The sequence below is a fragment of the Carassius auratus genome, chromosome 20 (assembly GCF_003368295.1).
Source record: "Carassius auratus strain Wakin chromosome 20, ASM336829v1, whole genome shotgun sequence".
In the NCBI taxonomy this organism is placed as follows: domain Eukaryota; kingdom Metazoa; phylum Chordata; class Actinopteri; order Cypriniformes; family Cyprinidae; genus Carassius; species Carassius auratus.
The window spans coordinates 4,446,048-4,452,129 of NC_039262.1; the positions used below are offsets into that span (position 1 = coordinate 4,446,048).

The window sequence follows — 6,082 nt, forward strand, 5'->3', positions numbered from 1 at the left end:
ATATATATATATATATATATATATATATGCTAGAATATAGTCTTGTCAGTAGGTTATGCATGCGTAAACTAACCCTGAAACATGTTATGTTGAGATAATAATTTCCTATGGCTACTTATAATACCCAGAAAGTTACCTCCATTTTTATAACCAAAAGCTGAGTTTATCTGATACTTACCTTTAAACATACCCAGTCTTTGATTTTGAAATATCGGATAGCACATATCTGTTGCTTTCCTTGACGTGAACTTTGTTTAATTTGCATATAGTGCAGAATTGAAGATCAAATAAAAAATCTGTTTTGCTGAGACACGTTTATGTGGCCAAGTGTAATGGAACCGTTTTAACAAATCAGATCTGAGAAATATCTGATTTTAATTATAGGGTCTATTCTAATTCTCACTTTGAATTTACATGCGTAATTTTTCCTATTTGACCGTTCTCTCACACACACAGACACATTATATGGGGGTTTATTTAAATCCTTTTTTTATTTACCATGCTTTTAGTTTCCTATAAGGTATTTGATTGGCTTAGAATGATAAAAATTGTTCCACTCTTTCCAATTACAGTGATTGCTGTCCTACTTAAGTGGCGGTTTGAATGTTGGTTTTACTGTATCAAACATGAAATCAAAACCAAGAAGGGTGAGAAAGCCAAACTGGACAGAGGAACAGTGTTAGCCCAGTTAGTGGATGAACACAATGCCATTCTTAAAGGAAAATTCGGGCCGGGTGTCACAGCAAGGGACAAGTATAGTATACCGTACACACAGCTTCAATGGAGGGACTGAGAGCTCTCGGACTAAATCTAAAATATTTTAAACTGTGTTCCAAAAAAAAACGAGGTCTTACGGGTTCGGAACAACATGAGGGTAAAGTTATTAATTACTATAATTACTAAACTAAGACCTATTTTAAGGGTTAAGACGCTTTTTGAATTACTTTTTTCTTTACTAGGATTTTTTCTTTAATTTTAAGAGTAAACGCCCACATTTCTAAGGATTTTCTTAGAATTTTGTCACTAGGAGCTACTTATTGCATTAAGATTCTTTATGTATACAGGCCCAGCTCTTTTTACAGCAACCTGTTTTGTTGAATGTCGCTTTAAATTATTCATTGTTATATCTAACAACAAAACACCTCAATCACTTAATCGGAGTAATTCTTGTCTTCCCCTGCACCGGAGTTAACACAAAGGCGGATAGCTCTCAGCTCAACTCAGGGCAGGTCTAAGGTAAGACGGTCTTGTCAATCAAACTATTGTAGGAGGGGCCTGTGCAGAACTACATCATTCTGCCAGGAATCTCAGAACAGCCTGATTTGAGAAAGGGGATTTTAAAATAGGGATCATAAAATGGATAGTTTTGGCCAGTCCTTGATTCTGATTGGTTGAGTCGTGTTTGAAGCGGTTGTAAATTACTTCACGAACATACACCTTTGTTTATGTCTGTGTTGCTCGTCAACAGTTTCTGAGGAACTACATTGTTTGGCAGACGATAATGTTTTAACTAATATCATTGCATTTTATCTACTTTCTGTAAAACCTTGCTACACATGTTGAAAAAAAAAAGGTTTCTAGAAGCAATATGTGAAGTTGTGGTTTACAGTGAATTTATAACAGCAAAGGGGTTTTAGGCACTAACAATGCCCCTTATTATAAATTCACTGTAAACCATGGCTTCTTGGGGTTTACTGCTTTATATAAATAAAATAATAATAAAAAAACCTGGGTAGATTTTTTTTTTATCATTTTAGGAAGGATTTCCGAACACTTCAAACACACATTTATGTTCAAACAACATGTAAAGTGAATTTTGCACCAGACGACCAAACGTTTCCGTGCGTGATCGGTAATAAAGTCATCCGTTCTTCACGTGAACGCGCCTCAAGCTTTGATTCTGGAGCGACAGAATCCTGTTTTTAACTCATGCATGTTCTCATATGCAGTGTACTACTGTCTCCAACCAACTCTCAATGTGGTTTCTAGCCATTGTAATGCTAACAGCTTTATACGCACTTTGGGAGTGATTACATATCAGTTTATGCCTCGAGAAAAGTCAAAAGATAGAAAACACTCACCATTCTCTTAACCGCACATGCTTTATGAGGCTTCTTCAAGGCAAGACGCACATTGATTAGCCATGCCTGCCACCTAGTGGGAGCCTAAATCCAGTTACTTTAACTCTATGGCCAGGCTGAGTCTGTGTAAGCGTCCATAATGTCTGAATTAAGTGGATGTGCAGGCCGTTGAATCATTTCCTGTGTGCCGCTGGGGAGGAAGTGTTGTCCGCTGCTCTTTCATCGCCCCCACGCTCTGCCTCTGTGGGTTAATACTTCCGAGCCTCTGGATACAATATCCACATCAAACCTCTGTCAGTTTAGAGTAACAATGCGCTAAATAAACTTGATGTAATGTGAAATCATTTGACATTTATTCCTACAAACGGAATGGGGAGTAACAATGATGAAGTCACTTTTGGAAAATGAGGGGAAATCCTTAATAGTACTTCCTCAATCATTCATTATAAGACAAAATGATAGATAGATAGATAGATAGATAGATAGATAGATAGATAGATAGATAGATAGATAGATAGATAGATAGATAGATCATTCATAGGTACTTCTAATTAATACTTTTTAGAAAATATTAACTTATAATTTTTGTTTTAACCTTTTCAAGTTTTCTATTTCTATCTATTCACAGTATGTGAATAGATACGATCCCTAAAGTTGCAAAGACTAAAGTCTCAAATCCAAAGAGGTATTGTTTATAAAAGTTAAGACTTGTCCACCCCCTCCTAAAACGCCTTGTTTAAACACGCCCCCACATGTCTACATCACGATGTGGGAAGATATGCATAACACTGTCCAAATGTTCATGCAAAAAAAGGAGGCGTAACTTTGATTCTCGCTGTTGCTGCTGGCGTCATGTCGTGGAGACGCTGTTTCACTGTGAAAGGGAAAATACTTTGTTTGGTTTTCCAGAAGAGGACACAACTAGAAAATTAGAGGTTAAGTTGTATTTCAACACTGTTCCAGAACAGTCCAACCCAAATATTCAGATTTTATGGAGAACTATTTCCTGCTGCTATAGGAGAGAAGACTACAGTGCTGTTCTGACTCACAGTCTGTAAGTACATATTTCATATTTAAAGAATTTGCTACTGATGATTCAAACGTGAGTTTTTGAGCAGTGTAGAGTAGCGCTTGTTTCTTTGATAAAAAATGCAGACATGTTTTTATGTTTACGCAGCGCAATGCAACGCATAAAAACACAATAAAAGTCATTTTAATCCCTAATTACGTCCCCACTGGATGCAACAAATTGCTCGTTTGTAATGAGTTTTATTGTTTTTGTCTTGTTGTGCCCGGACAAGGCATCACAGTATGGTGAGGGGCGTAACATTTTCATGACATGCTTGAAGCATTCGGCCAATCAGGAGGCACGGGGATAGCTGGCCAATCAGAGCACACCTTGCTTTTCAAACTGATGAGCTTTGTAAAAATCTTCATGTTCCAGAAAGGCAGGGCATGGAGAAGAAACAATAATGTACAGTATGAAGAAAATCATGTGTTTTTTAACCTTAAACCGCATAAACACACTATTACACCAAATATACAAAATAATGTTCCTTTAAGCAACATCATATGACCCCGTTAATAACTTTTGGTTTTTAATGCTTTTGGCAAAAATGCATTAAAAGGGACGTATTTTGACGCATGTGGGTTTGGTATTGTGAAATATAAAAACAGACGATAGGTCAGCAGAATAATAGCATTACAGTGTGGGATGTAATGTTTATCTGTTGCTATTTGCTTTAGTATTAAGTTAAGTATTAAGTTACTACGTAAAGATCGCTAGACCATTTATCTTTGGCATGTATCATCTCAGGAGGAACACGGCTGACAACATTGATTTTGACCCTGAGACATATTCCCTGAGTTAAATATATGATGAATTGATATTGATATTAAATCAACAATTTGTGAATTAATGTGAACTAACAAAGTCTATGATACCTAGAGAGCTATTAGTAAGCGTTCCCATTCGTCTTAATGGCACTTACTTGGCTAGCACTGGGAGTACTTAATCAGACATCTTTACTCGTTTACCTCTGACATTTATTTGAGCCATTCACCTAAATTGTAAATGTCATGTGACTAATCACTCTGTAGCTCCAGAAAATGACATCATGACAGTAACTGATGAAACCATAAGGACACACGCATTTCCCAAATCATTCAGTACCGACTGTCCTAAGGTGTGTAAGTCACAAACAGCATAAAATTAAAAATGATGACATATAATTTAAATATTTTTTTAAATAGCACATTTCAGTGAATTTAACTTGTTAATATATTTAACAAATCACAAAAGATTTGCACTACTGAACTAGAGTAATGTGTATACAAAAGTTTAGATTTTGTTTCACAAATAAAATAACTAATTAATAAATTAAATATTTAAATAGCATCTGAAGTTAATTTCTGCATTTATGTATTTATTCTTTACATTTATTTTGTTACATTAAAAAAAAATAATAACAAAAATCTTAATATGCATGTTTAGGGAAACAATTTGCCTTATTTTTGCATTTTTTTTGCAAATTGTGCACTTCACACTTTTTAATGCCAAAAATGTTCATACAAAAATATACTTCTAAATAAACCCCATTTTAGGACCATTAAGATTTTTTGATGCCATTACTGCAATATAAAAAAATTATTTAAAATTATTTTAATAGCATCTGTTTTTGCTAATTTAATTCATGCAATTATTTATTCATATATTCGTAATACTATATCATTATTGTATAACAGTGTCTATTTGTCAGTAGATAAATGCTCACATAATTCAAAGTTCAATGTTAATTTAATGTCTACTGTCAATGTTAATTTTGATGTCCAATACTGACGTCAGCTGAGGTTGATATTTGTTGAGTTTAGGTAACCAAAATACAACATTAGGTCAGTATCAATTTGGCATCAAATAATCCTTCAGCCCGATTTTCCTTATCAACCAAAATGCAACATCTGTCCAACATCATGTCCAACTTATATTGACTTCCTGTGCCTGCTATCAAACCAACTGATAGCAATTCTGACATGCACGTTTTTTAAAACATAAATCCATTGCTGGACAGATGGGGCTTAAACAGCTAAACAAGACACGGAGGAGTTCCTCTTTTGTGTTTACAGTACACTGGATCAGAAATCTATTGTTTACAAAGATGCATAAACCACACTGCCAACATGAAGCTGGAGGATCTGGGTCAGGCCTGTGGGTCAGGATGGAGCCGTGTTATATGATGTGTTTCCTGTTAGATAAAGCAGTACATGTGGGCCGCACTAATGAAGTGGCAGAGAAAACGTTTCGTGTGGCTCAATCACATGAACATGGAAGAGATCCGACCTCCTGCGCTCAGTAAAAGGACACACGGATCTCTGCTAATGAACACAAACACATCTTGTGCACATTAGCATACTTTGTTGTAAACAGGGCGACTACAATCACCTCTGCTCTCGTCATTAAGATCTTCTAAGTCTGTGGTTTTGGGTTTGATTGGCTCTGAATATGGGGCACATTTGTCTCGTTTTCAACTCGACTAAGACTTGGGCCAAACCATTCGTCACTGAATGAAAGCAAGCTGCATGTAACGTCAAAGCTTGCAGTAAAAGCGTTTCCTGCTGGTTAATTGAACCACTCGTTGTGTCTGCTATTTATTTCACAGGAGCTGTTTTATAAGCCCAGAATCAGTTAGATAAATTGTCATTCCTATGAATAAATATTGTGGTAATTCTATCCCCGCTGGGGGAAAACAGCTTACACATGCAAGTCTAGTCTCCCAAATGTATCAAGCTGCTCTTTTTGGTGGTTTTATAAGGGTCTTGTTTGATGGTCATCTTAAACCAGTTAAACCAGCACATTATCTTACTCGCTGAGATTTTAACAAAGATATGATGTCATATCAGGTGTAAACTGATTTTGTAAAGTGTAAATATTAAGTCTATAGTGTTGTACTGATGGGTTTGTTAGGTCATACAATAGCAATGCTAGTATGCTAACCACAAGCTAA

At 35.7% G+C, this 6,082-nt stretch overlaps 1 long non-coding RNA gene across 1 annotated transcript in view; it reads right to left on the reverse strand.

Annotated features, from left to right (window-relative positions):
- LOC113120615 (uncharacterized) overlaps window positions 1–2,262 on the reverse strand; it is a 48,881-nt gene extending 46,619 nt beyond the window's left edge. The window contains exon 1 of the long non-coding RNA XR_003294640.1: window positions 2,082–2,262. This is a non-coding gene — a long non-coding RNA (uncharacterized LOC113120615). The remainder of the gene's footprint in view (window positions 1–2,081) is intronic.
- Window positions 2,263–6,082: the final 3,820 nt, after the last annotated feature.